Below are 10,470 nucleotides of genomic sequence, written 5' to 3' on the forward strand. Positions count from 1 at the left end.
CGGTCGTGGCTCACGCGGGAGGAAAAAGGCGCAGTTATAACGAGGAGTGCATAGTAGTTTTAAATTGGGATTAAGATTTGGGTTAAGCCAGATTAAGTTTATTAAACTAAACCCGATTTAATTTTTGATTCGCTTGGTTCACTAGCCAAACGATCTCTGATTTAACCTAAACTAATTTTGTTGGGTTCATCTTCGCAAGACAAATCTTTTCATCCATTTTATTTTACCAAAACCTCTTCCAGCACGAATCAAATCAAATTGGTTCATTTGAATCCAACTGATCCACTAAAATAAAATGAAATAAAAGTAAGAATAAAATAAAATAAAATCAAAATTCTTGGTATCTTACAGTCCAGTACTCTGGTATATAACTCTGGTATAAAATTAGGTTCATAATTAACACCTTTTAATATTCATCCTTTTTCTTTTGATCTCTATCATCTCACATTTTATCTTTTTCATCAATTATCATAACTGTTACATTCTTTGTATGTATTTCCTCGATTGGTCTAAACGACCGACTCAAGTCAAATTAAAGCTTATCCATTTATTCAGGTATTATCGTAAGGTTGACATGTAAAGGATAAGTATCAATAGGTAAAGGTTAAGTATCAAGAGGATGAAATATTAACAGTGAGGAATATAACAGATCAAGCAATGTAAAGACATGTATCAACGATAGAGTAAGCCAGAATATCCATTTAAATTTTGAAAACACCCTTTCCCATTTTAATTCTCTAGACGAATCCATGCGTGAATAGGAAAATTAAATCAATTGATTACCCTTTAATGATTTAATTAATTTAACCCCGTTTCAATATTTTAAGGATCATTTTAATTCCCCTTTTGAAACCATTATAACATATATAATATATATCAATTTAATTTATCCATTCATGCACAGAAAAATATATGAGTCCAAGGAAAAATGTGGGCCACCTGTTGATGAACCGTCGCACTACGAATCTTTCCGTACCAATCAAGGTCCTGAAATTTACAAATACAACACTACTAAATATTATATTAATTTCCATCAAGGAAAATCCTAATTGATTCTAAGGTTAATCTAACTCAATTAAACTCTCGTTAACTCAAGTTAACCATATTCCAAATCAACTCATCATTTATTAATCCAACGGCTAATCAATTTAACCTATGTAATTAATCCCTCTTTAATTACATCTTAATCACCTATTAATTAGTTAATCAAATTAACTAATAAGTAAACCTGTAAATTAATTACTTAACTACATTGATTAAATTGATTAATAAACTAAATTTAACAATTAATAAACCTATACTTATCACCACATCGATCCATTAACTAATCCTAATTGATAACCATTAATCACCTTTAATCATGTTATTAATTTAAGCAATTAATTACCAATTATTAACTAATTAACTAATTATTAAACTGATTAATATGTAATTAAACAGATTAATAATCTAATTAAACTAGATTAATTCCCTTAATTAATCGAATATTATTTGGTTAATCAAATCAACCTTAATTAATTAACTAACCATAATCTAATTAACTAATTAATAAACCCTTACTATTTACATGATATTCGTTGGCGGCCAGTGGCAGGGTTCGGCGTCGGCTTCTTCTGGCCGGCGATGAGGCATCTTCTTCACACAAGAAGTGGGGCGGCGTCGAATCGTTACCAGCGACGATCTGGGCGGCAACAATCATCTGCGACTGGGCGGCGGGCGTTGCGCAATGTCTCCACGTGGCGGCAGCGGCTTCGGGCATAGGAGGGGTAGAGTGGTGGCTATTGTGCAGCGGCGATCAGGGCAGTAGGCACTGGCAGGCGACAGGTAGAGGAGACGTGGCGGCAAGGCAAACGACGTCGTCAACCAGCCCACACATGTTCATCTGCAGCACTTAGCATTTCTTGAAATTGTTGATAGGTCTGATTATTTAAATTCTCATATACATTTTGTTCTTGTACCCCTTCAAATGGTGATGTATAAGCAGAAAATATTTGTTCATCTGTTGGAGGACAACTAGAGCTTGCAAAACTCGGATCAGAAAATAAATTATGACTTCCTGAACTCTGATATGGATTGAATTGGGTATAAGCACTTTGATCACCACTCACTGACACTTGTATATTTTGTCCATAATAATCCTCGTCAGGTATAAATGGTTCACCATGGCATGTCCAATTATAATAATTCGGAGTAAAACCAAATCTACAAAGATGTTCGCGAACCTTGTCACATTGTAAAAATTTACCATTATGACATTTTCTGCAAGGACATCTTATCTTTTCTCCATCCATAAATTCAACATGAGAGGTTGCAAATTGCAAAAATTGTTCCATTCCAACAATATATTCATCAGTTAAACCTTTACGGTTAGGTTTGTTCTTTCTATACATCCAACCCCTTTCAATCTGCATTTTTAATTTCCTGTTTTCAATTTAATAAATTAATAAACTTAACTATAACATATAAAACATAAACCTAATTACATAAACAACAACTATGACATATAAAACATAAACCTAACATATCATAAGACATACAAAACATTTCATAATTAATCTCTATAACAACCATAAAATATATAAAATTATACGAAATAGTCCATAATTACTTAATCTATTTAACTATAGTGATCGAAAATTACATGGCATTTTTTTTGCACAATAAAAAATATCATGTAATTCCGATCACTATAGTTAAATAGAAAAGCTAGTAATCATGGATATATATCAATTACTAATAAAAAATTTATACTTACAACACGTGAACGCAGGAGTATGCGTAGGACCTTCACACCTCAAAGTAGAACCTGCACAATAAAATAATAACAATGTTATATTATATAACCAAGATAATTACTTAAACTATATTAAAAATAAATAAATTAAGATACACTAAACCTAACCCTAAACCCTAATCCTATTCAATAACCCAAATCCTAAATATCAATCACTAACACAAACCCTAAACCCTAATGTTATTCAATAACCCTAACCCTAAACATCAATCATTAACCATAACCCTATACCCTAATGTTATTCAATAACCCTAACCCTAAACATCAATCACTAACCCTAACCCTAACCCTAAAATTAACCACTAATCTAATTAAACCCTAAAAACATAATCTAACCCTAACCCTAATGTAAACCCCCCCCCCCACTGTGGCCGGCCAGCACCCACCAATGGCCGGCCAGCACCACACTAGTGGCTGGCCGCCGCCGGCCACACCAACGCCCGCCGCCGCCAGCCACACCAACCGCCGCCGCCACCCCTGCGCGCGCCAACAGAACCACTGCAGCCAACGGGCCGCCGCCACACCAACGCCCGCCGCCCACCGCCGGCCAGCAGTCGCAACCCTGCCGCTGCTGCCCGACGAGCTCCAGCAACCCGGCCGACCACCCCTTTCCAGCCCCACAAGCGAAAAAGAACAGAGAAAAACGAAAAAACTTAGATCTTACCTTCGAGCAAGGAGCGAATTCGTCGCCGGAGGAGTTTGCCGTCGCCGGAGGAGTTAGAACCCGAGAAATCGCCGGAATCGCGAGCGCTGCGCAGACTTGGGGGGAAAAATCGCGAGGGGGGGGAGAAGGGGATCGGCGGAAAACTTAAGTTAGGGCTTTTGCGACGAATATATATTCGTCGCAACTTTCGTCGCCAAATTGGCGACGAATAAGCTGATTCGTCGCCAAATTGGCGATTCGTCGAATTTGGCGACGAATTCATGATTCGTCGCCAAATGAAGTGGGTCCCGGCTAGGTAAGTTGTGGCGGAATCGCCAAATTTAGCGACGAATGAACTTTTATCGCTATTTTCGTCGCAAAATTGGCGACAAAAAGGATAGTTGTCGCTAAATTTGCGACGAATAACTGATTTGTCACAAAATCTGCAACGAACTCATTAATTCGTCGCAAAATTTGCGACGAATTAGTGATTCGTCGCCAAATCAAAGGGGTTCGGGTATTTTATTTTGGCGGAATCGCCAAATTTAGCGACGAACATGTTATTTCGTCGGAAATATGCAACGAATAATTAAATTCGTCGCAAATTAGCCACGAACTTGGCGACAAATAAAGGTTATCGCAATATTTGCAACAAAAATAGTTTTGTCGCATATTTCGTTGCAAATTAGCAACAAATTCCTTTTTTGTCGCTAAACTTGTCCCAATTTAGCGACGAATTTTATTTGTCGCAAAATTTTATTGCTAATTACCCTTATTTTTGTAGTGTGAGGAGGGCGGCGGTGGCGTCTTCACACGGTGTGCGGCGATAGGGCGTCGGGCAGAGGGAAGGTCGTCGGCGGTGGAGGAGGGAGGGAGAAGGGGTGGCTAGGGCTGTGATTCTCGACCTCCTCTTATAGCTCGCATCGGTGCAAGAAACCGATGAAGGCTTCGGCGCGCGCGAAGAAAAGGCGCGCGAAGGAAAAGGTTGCGCGAGTAGGAAAAGGTCGCGTGGTGGTTTAGTTATAATGAGGAATGCATAGTAACTTTTAAATCGGGTTTAAGATTTGGATTAAACCTGTTTAAATTTTAGGATTTATTGTAATTAATTGATTTGCTTGATTTACTAACTAAACGAACTCTGATATGACCCAAATTAGTTTTGTTTGTTTCATCTTTTCAAAACAAAATTTCTAATCTATTCTAATTTATCACAACTCTCTTCCATCATGAACCAATACCAAATTTTGTTTAATTTGGTTTAAAATTGATCCACTAAAAAATAAAAAAATAAAAAAATAATAAAAATTCTCGTATCTGACAAAAGCTCTATTCACCCCCCCCCCCCCCTCTAACGCTTTACACGATCCTACATTAACAATAAAAGCAAAATGGAAAAAAATATTTATTTAGTTGTATTTACTTTAGACCCTAACTTAAACTAGAAGTTTACAAGAAATGTTAGTTTTGTATTATGATTCTTTAATTTTATTTAAAGATTTTTCTTCTCTTTATCCGGTAAGTATTATACATATTATCATAAATAATTTACTTAAAATATATAAAAATTATAATATAAAATATGAATTACAAACTAATATATATGAAATACAAAATATTAGTACTACTAGTTGTTCAAAACTTACAAAAGCACAACTTTTTTTAAAAGAATAGAAAAATATCCATGAGGATCCTCAAGTTTTAAACAGAAATTTGAGAATTATTTTATTACTTTTTTTTTATTTTAGTGAAGTAGATAGTAAGTCCGATTTCAATATTTTGCAGTGGTGAACATATAAGGCTTAGAACATTTAGTTCTAGAGGTAATATATTGGATGAATAACGATTGACTTTGTCTCCCAACTCTTTGAAAGCCCAAGCATTACTTGATGATTGGATGAGAGTAGACAAAAATCCAAGGAATGTAATTTTCATATGAGGAAGTAGAAGACTTTGATATTGAAGGAACGAACACTATGGGAACAAGAAATGGAAGTGAGTAACAACATCACTTCATAAGGAAAAAGGGTAAAATGGTAAGTGAATTATGTGAGCTTTGATTCCCTTATATCCTAAGAGGATACACAAGCAACTTAAATAAGTACAAACTCTTCTTTATATATATATATATATATATATATATATATATATATATATATATATATATATATATATATATAATAATCTTGAACCACGGTGAATAGTGGCGAATTGTGAACCGAATTATGAACCATAAACGTCTTGGATGATTAAGGTTAAAGGTCGATTTATCACAAATAGTTAAATCAGTAGTTTTGAACTGTCGAACCATCAGTTTTAAACCATAGTTGGGTGTAGCTGAATCATGCTAGAGAGCCCTCACTAGATTTCATAACAAGTCTATCATATTTGACAGTGTTTCACAACTTGGGATATTTTGGAACTATTCCGGGGATTAGTGTTTATTACCATCTATAGAATTGGTGGGTATGTTAGAGGGAGTGAATAGCGTATTCTTTCGTTCGCTTGACTTTACAAAAACTAGCAGCAGAATTAGTAATAACAAGCAGGGGACACGAATTTACTTGGTTCCTAATCTTCAGGGTTAGTACGCCCATGACCTATGCATGGGAAGACATCCGTCCACTAATAGTTTCCTTTCTAAAACTTTTTTAGAGGTGGAAAAACACATCTTACAGTCTAATAATAATAATAAAATACAAGTGTAAAAAGTAAGACTTAAACGGAAATGACTAAACAATTGTGTAGAGGCCAATCCAGAAGTCCTAAGCGTAATGCACAATTCCTGGAGCTTCCTTGGTTACATGAGCTTGGCTCCGTTCATATTCAACAACACCGCAAGATGAAGAATGGTAGAAATTAGGATTAGCATGGTGCTTCACCTTGAGACTCCTTATATAGACCTTTCCGGGCGCCTAGATCCTATCCGATCTCTTCGATATTTATCGAGGTAAATTCTTCTTGATCCGGGCACCTGGAGAGGTGCCTGGACCGTTCGGGTGCTTGGAGTAACATCCGAGCGCCCAGATCCAGTCAACTCAGGTTTGATCTGAGTTGATCCCGGATTTGGTTCGACTGCTTCTGTTTGCTCCTCTTATGCTGATAGCTCCCGCAAGAGTACGGGTGTCATCAAATAATAAAAGTATCAAATCCACAGGGACCATGAAATTAATCACTAGATAGGTACAGAAAGAGTTGCAAACGAGTTGGTTTTTGGTGTTAGAGCAAGAAAGAGGGAAAATAAAAGGGTCCAATCCTCAATAAAAAGGAATCAACTATATGACAGGTATGGGAAACGACCCTAGGATTTCGGATTCCTTGAGACTATGGCTGATGGTATTTGTGGACACTATTATTTCTCAATGTTTATACGAATGTAGGGATCCTAACCAAGCTATCCAATTAGACCTTGTAAGGTTTCATCGGAATTAAACATGATCTTCTAATGTTATGATTACTAGTTCGAGATGATACTTAGATAAGCCGATTTCAATAGTTCTCCCGCTGTCACCAGGCAACCTGAGCAATACTACTGGTATCCTACCCCCTGTCACCGAGTATCCAATTAAGAACCTCTTCCTAGTAGTCAATAACCGTTAGTTATCCCTCATGAGAATTTGTTACAGCTCAAAGATTTCTTCGGAAAGTCCGGTTAAAGGTTCACCTCCTGTCACAAGGCACCCCGGTCATATGATCCAAAGATTTCTTATGAACAGTAATTCACTCCCATCAATATGAAATCACTTCTTCAAAATATTAAAAATACGCATGAGAAACAATTCTATAAAACATAGTATAGGCATGTCATAGAAAATAGCAAAGAAATCCATCAAGTATAATCATCCGTTACATCCCAATTCCTCCTACATCGTAGAGTTAAAGAGATCTACTCCATAACGGAGGGAATACAATTCAAGAAAGAAGAAGAAGAGTTCATCTTAGTTCCTAAATCCTAGAAAGATAGGAAAAATGACTTATCGGTGTGTGCAGTTCTTCCCTGAATTGAGATCTCCTCGTCGGTGGCGGATGGAAATGGCGGAGTAGCCTCTGGAAGATGGACGTGATGGCGGATTCCTCTCCAAGACTTGGTTACAACACCTTCTTATTGTCCTCTCGGACCGCCCCCTCAAAAGGGTTCCAAAAGAATGTTTATATAGACTTTAAATGGAGACATGGCCATGTTCTATTAGCACGCCCGCGAAGATCTGGGAGGCATGCCCGTGTCTCATGGTGCGACCGGAAAGATTGAGCAAATTTTATGCTGAAAGGGCCGTGTTTGGTGGAATGGCATGGTCGTGTCTTACGAAACGACCAGAAAACTCGATGCTAACTCCTCGTTGGCATAGTCGTGCCTGGTTGGCACAGCTAGAGGAAGCAGGGCTTCTGTGTGGAAGGCACGGCCAGAGAAAGCAGAGCTTCTGTGTGAAGGGCACGACCGTGCCTAGTAGGCACAACTAGAGAAAGTAGGGCTTCTGTGTGGAAGGCACGACCGTGCCTGATAGGCACGACTTCTTCTTATTTTACGTTGTTCTTCGTTCATTTCACCTCGTTTCACGCTGATTTCCATCCTGCAAATGCAAAAATAGGAGAGCAAATCTCCAAACTAGGAAATATAGAAAATATGCCTAGTGCATGGATAAAGAATGTGATAAACATAGAGTATCGATATGAAAATGTATAAAGATGTGAAATAAAAGTAGTAAAAATGTATGCGTACCCTACACTCATCACACCCCCAGACTTAAACTTTTGCTTATCCTCAAGTAAAATATGCCTCTAGATTTCAAGTAAAAACACATAGCAGTGTCATAATTCATAGCACATCAATCCAATCCTATCAAACCATAACAATGGTGAGCATGACACTCGAAATTATTAAGACAAGGCCTAAGAATAAGTTCTTCATGCTCAATGCAAAAGTGGTCATAGTCCAATTGGTATCAAAATCGTACTTAAAGTCAAGTCGTCATGCTTCCGTGTTCATAAATATTCCCGACCTTAGACACTTACCTGCCACCAGCTAGGGTCATCCCTCTCAAAGGGTTCTTTGTACTGATCTACACAATTAAGACAAGGCCTAAGAATAAGTTCTCTGTGCTCAGTGCAAAAGTGGCTATAATCCAATTGGTATCAAAATCATACTTAAAGTCAAGTCGTCATGCTTCCGTGTTCCTAAATATTCTCAACCTTAGACACTTACCTACCACCAGATAGTGTCATCCCTCTCAAAGGGTTCTTTGCACCGATCTACACAAAGTCTCAAAGGAATACTTGGTATCAAGAGAAATATGATAGACATTTCTCCAGTAATCCTTGCCGGTCTCAAAAGGGTATCTAGTCAATTTCAACTTACGACAACTATTTTTTTATCCCTTTTTTTTTGAAGCAAGGTGTTGCAAATATGAAAAGGAGTTGCAACCATTGCAGAATTATTATTTTGGGGTTTAGATTTTTTTCAAATGAGCTTCCATGATCTGAGTTTATCCAGTTACCAAAATGCAGTTGAGAGGCCACCTTAGAAACACTAGTACTAGTCCGATCTCATGAATTATGACTGATTTCAGAATTTATCTACCTTGTAGATTAGGCAAAAAGTGTAAAAAGATCCTTAGACTAGGCAATGTCTCAACTCTCTCAAGATATACTGGCTCACTTCCTATCATGGCAAATAGGAAAGGACATAGCACTTAGAATACTAGCCACAAGCATCAAAACAATCATCTAGAAAAATATTTTTACAAAAGGACAAACTCCTAAGATAATGTCGATGATTATTCACATGCTATTTACCATGAATTACTAAAACAAAACTCAAAGTAAATTTCAAAGCAAATTGTAAAAATAAAATTTAAAATAAAATGTAAATTATGTACAATGCATGCTCCCCCAAACTTAGCTTGTTTTATCTTCTTCCCTGATCTGGAGGAGGTGGATATCTAGGAGGGAATCTAGGGAGTTGAGGTAGGTTGCCTAAACATTCGTGGTATTGATATAACAAGGCAACCTGTTGGCATGTAAGGTCTATTGATCTCCTAAATTCCTCCTCTCTGTTCCACTCCCTATATTATTGCCCCATGAAACTATCCATTGAAGAATAGAACTCGTCCGCCCTTCTAAAATGGTCCTGTACTTCTCTAAATTACTCCTGAATCATAGCATTATACTCATCCAATTGGCATTGGTGAGCAGTGTGCTCTACATGGAGCGTGTCTAAAGAACTGCGAAATGCAGAAAAGTTGTAAGTCGAACCTGTTTCACCATATGTAAAAGAATGTCTAGCAGGTTCATCTCTAGGGGTAGGAGGTTCATGATAACGATGACTTTTGGGCATATTTGAAGCTGGTTCATATATGGAATTGGAATGACTAGGAGCTGGAGAATGTAAGATTCAATTTTTGGTCTTTCTAATGGTTGTTGTTCCGGCTCTTTGCCGACGATAGCCCCAACACCAGGCAATAGGAGGCCGCGTCAACTTGTACTTCCACGTCGAGGAGGGAGACCTTGAAGAGACAACCAATGAACGTACGAGTCAGTGGGGCGCCGGGGGATTCCGGCGTGGCCACTCCGACGCTCAAGTCAGACAACGAGCAAAGAAGTATGTATTCGGAAAAAATTCAGAGCCCTCATTTTCATACATGTGTAGCTTATATAGAGGCGGGGGGGGGGGGGGGGGATATCTTAGGATCTAAGTGTCGGTGATTGGCTATCAATCCCATATTGACGTGGTAAGGATAATCTTTGGGGGCTGACGGCTCGGATTTGTAGATCTCTATCCAACAGTTGTGCCCGCGCGGGGTATCTTCTTTGGGAATAGGCCGGGCCAGGTAAGGGACTTGGTATACATTCTTCTTCTAGCAGGTGAGCCGCCGATTCTTTTGGAGAGGTTGGTGAGGTGCCTGGCTAGTATGCATGCCGCGACTGAAGGTCGGGAGTGGCCGTCTTGGGGAGGCACACCTAGGATGCCTATGTACTGGTGACCTTGTTGTTGTGGGGGGATCTCTGTGGAGCGGTCTGGCGATCTTTGCTGGGGTTTTGC

The sequence above is a fragment of the Curcuma longa genome, chromosome 5 (genome assembly GCF_044706935.1).
Source record: "Curcuma longa cultivar G26 ecotype Majalengka, Jawa Barat chromosome 5, ITB_CL_G26_1.1, whole genome shotgun sequence".
Classification (NCBI taxonomy): domain Eukaryota; kingdom Viridiplantae; phylum Streptophyta; class Magnoliopsida; order Zingiberales; family Zingiberaceae; genus Curcuma; species Curcuma longa.